The following is a 3,945-nucleotide window of genomic DNA, read 5'->3' as shown; positions in this document are numbered from 1 at the left end:
ATATTCGATTTAACATCTATGAATTCCTATTTAAAAAGAGTGCAAACCATATCCCCACTATCAATGTGGGATATTACCCACTAAACCAATGCCCGCTGCTCTTTTCCTGCCCTTCAGTGAAGCAGAATCTAGCACGAGGGCATTTTTTTATTCAGCGTTGTCTTTCCCGCCCTAGTAACCACTGCATCTTCTCGGTGCCTGTATTTTTTGGTGGATCTTTGACATGATGACTGTTCTTCCTGGCCACTGGATATCCTAATTCTGCCGTACTTTTTTAACATATTCTGGGCAGTGGCATCTGTTCATAGTTTTCCACTATATTTTTTAAAAACACCTACGCTTTACCATTTCTCGATGGGTTTTTTTTTTTGGTAACAATGCGGATCCCTGCATTAGAGCTACCACACAACACTCAAGCCCTCCATGTGGAATAAATGATATTCTACCACGTAGACCAGTGTCATCTGCACACATGGACCCGTTAGCCAGTTCGTACGCCCAGTTAGCAATTAGGACTGCCACATCACCCATGGAACTCGGTCACTACTACATCATCATATAGACTACCACATGTCTTATTTGTATAGTACGAACAAATCCAGTCAGCTAACATGTCACCAGGGGACTGTCTTTTTTGTTGACATCATCATTTTGTTGTGTTAAATTTGACACCCATCCGGACGTCATTCTAGGGAATTTTACAATTGCATTTACAACCATTTGACTGTCAAATTTAGACTCGCAGTTTCTCCTCTAGACCCCTTTCTAGATTGCTTTTCAGTTTGGTAGCTTCACTTTGTGAGCTCGTAATTTGGACATCCGAAATCTGATTTAGGTGCAATTTTTTTTGAAATCAGCTAGAATTTCCTAAATTTTCCAGTGGTGGTTAACCATGGGATCTACTTACCAGAAGCCTTTGATGGATTTGCAGGCATGTTGATTGTTGAACAATCTCACTTGGTGGATTTCAGAATTCTCAAGTCATCTAAGACCAAAGCCTTAGTGGCGAGTGATGCTCACAAATCTAGTCAAGGGGGAAAAAGCAACAAGAAGAAGTAGTGGAAGTAGAAAACACAATCTGAGACACAACATGACTCCTCTCAACAAGGTGGTTCTTCTTCAAACAAGAAAGGAAGTAATTAAAAGAAGGAAAAAATCTTTTGTGCATACTGTAAAAAGCCAAATCATGACGAGCACCATTGCAAAATAAAAAGAATCGATGAGTTAGAAAATCTGCTCAAGAAGAATAAGATTCAAGTGCCAGGGACTTCCAAGGATTCTACTCCTAACTCTTCAAAGGGTAAAGGTCAAGCACTTATGGCCAACACAAGTTCTTCTTCAAAATGGATACTTAACTCAGGTGCCTCTTATCACATGGGTTCTTCAAAGAAAGACTTTTATTCATTGAAGTAGTCAAAAGTACCACACATCTTTGTGGGAGATGATGCTAAGATGGAAGTTGAAGGGAAACTACATGTAGAAATGGAAGATGGGGAATTCAAAGATGTTCTCTATGTTCCAAATCTAAGCTCTAATCTCCTATCAGTTTACCAAATCACTCACCTTGGAGATGGTCATAACATTGAGTTCCTTCTCGATTCAGTGATGGTGTGCAGTCTCAAAGATGATTCATTGGTAGCATTTGGGAAATTCAATTATGACCAGAGGCTTTATTCCTTCTCCCACTTTGTTCCTAAGAGTCCTTCTCAAGCCTTGTTAACTCACTCTACTTCAAACAACCTATGTCATGAGCAGTTTGGTCACCTTAACTTCTGCTCCCTTTAGCAACTTTGCTCAAAACACATGGTCAAAGGTCTACCCAATATCAACTTTTCTAAGGGAGAATGTTCATCTTGTTCAATGGATATGAATCTCAAGGAGAAGTATGATAAAGGGAAGTCTTCTTAAGCTCCAGTTGTTCCTTCGCTAGTTCACATGGTATTAGTAGGACCATTTGCAGTGACTTCAGTCAGCCAAGGCTGCTACATACTCACATTTGTTGATGACTTTTCAAGATTCACTTGGGTCTTCTTCCTTCATCATATGAATGAAGTAGTTCACAAGTTACAAGACTACAAGACTCATGTTGAACACAAGTCAAGGAAATCCATCAAAGTATTAAGGGTGGACAATGAGAATAGATATGTTAACAGAAGACTTAAGAACTTTTGCAAAATTGAGGGGATTGATCTTCAGAACACACCAGCCCTAGATGACAAGACTCCTTTTGAGGCATGGTGCCGCAGAAAACTGGTTGTAAGTCACCTTAGAGTCTTTAGTTGTCCATCATGGGAAAACCTTTCTTCCAGGAGTTGCAAGGCACCAGAACCTAGGCCTTGTACCTTTATTGGTTACACAGACAATATGAAGGCTTACAGACTTATGGATCCTGAGACTCATGAAATTTTTGTGGAGAAGGATGTTCACTTTGAGGAAAGTTCTCCTAGCTTGTCCTCTACTCCTCTCCACACATCATACACAGTGGAAACTGATAGTGACACAAGTGATAGTGCTTCAACAACATCTGACATGTGGGGTTCTGTTGACAGTTGTAGTGAGAGGTCACATCAATCCAGTTCATGTGCTTACTTTTCCATAGTGAAAGGTCCATATTAGCATGGTACATCTTGTCTTCCAGGTCCAACTTCACTTGACTTGGGAGACAGACTTGAGGACTTACATCTTCTCATTGATGATGATTCTTCTACAATTATTGTGAGGGCTCACTCTGACCCTCAAGTCCATTCTCTACATGATCAATCTACCTAGGTTGGCATGATTTCGGATCCTTATGAACATTAATTATTGGAGGTCATTTTGTTAGTTGAGGAGATAGATGGTTTAGTGGAACAAGTTCAACAAACATCCTTGCCAGATCTGCATTCATTCTTTTCAGCACAATTGGAAGGGGTGAACTTCAACATCAGTACAGGGAGACTTGAGCAGGTTTCTTGGCCACCATACATCTTCAGGACTATACCTTTGGCATTGTTTCTTCCTAAGGGGAGGAAAACCATTTTGTATTCTTGGACCAACTTCTTCATCAGAGCAGCTTTCACTTGTTGGCATTCTTCTTTTGGGGGGGAGCATATTCTATCTCTCTTCCATCTTTCATTCTCTTATGTATATATTGGATGTATGTCGTAATGGGGGGGGTCTTGATTAGTCCATCCATCGATGCATCCTTACTTATCTCTCTTTTTGGGGGTAGGGTTTTTCCCATGAGGTTTTCCCTCTTTCCCTAATTTATGGGAGATTGCATTTCATTATGTGCATGGGTACCTTACATGGCCTAGTAGTCAGGACCCATTATGCATCTTCATCAAGATCGTAAGCTTAAAGGAATTCCACTAACTTGCACTTAAGGGGGGGTGTTCGTGTAAATACACACCTTACAATTTACATTTACTTAAGTTTACCTACGTTAATGCATTGTTTTATTATTTTTATTTGTGAGACACTTGGGATTTTGCACACCTTTTGAGTTGTCATGTTGACAATACAGGAGTATGCAACTCTATTTGAGCACATGGTGTCTACAACATTGTTTTGCGTGTCACACCCTTGTAGACTTATCCTCTCATAATTGCACTTACTTCCATGCTTAATGGAGGATAATCCATATATGGTGGACATGTGCTTGGTTGTATGACACTTCATGGTGCTAACTTCTATGCATTCTAGAACCTCTCCTGAGGCCTTTATATTCAGGCACTCCTAGTGTACTCTTGTATCAAGTTATTGAATGCATTTTCATTCTGATCATACTCTGTCTACTTTGGTCTATTGTGTGCTCATTTTTGAGTTCTTGATTCTTGGGTGAATTTTCCCTTAGGAAAATTCTTATAGTCCTAAACTAGAGTCATCCTATGCATAGGAATAGAATGACCCTCAGATTGAGAGTCATGAGGATCATATATCTGTGGAGTATCAAATAAGCCCTAA

Source organism: Cupressus sempervirens, chromosome 5 (genome assembly GCF_028749045.1).
Source record: "Cupressus sempervirens isolate cs-2001-9-10 chromosome 5, ASM2874904v1, whole genome shotgun sequence".
In the NCBI taxonomy this organism is placed as follows: domain Eukaryota; kingdom Viridiplantae; phylum Streptophyta; class Pinopsida; order Cupressales; family Cupressaceae; genus Cupressus; species Cupressus sempervirens.
The sequence above is the reverse complement of the archived record's forward strand: the minus strand, read 5'-3'. Positions refer to the sequence as shown.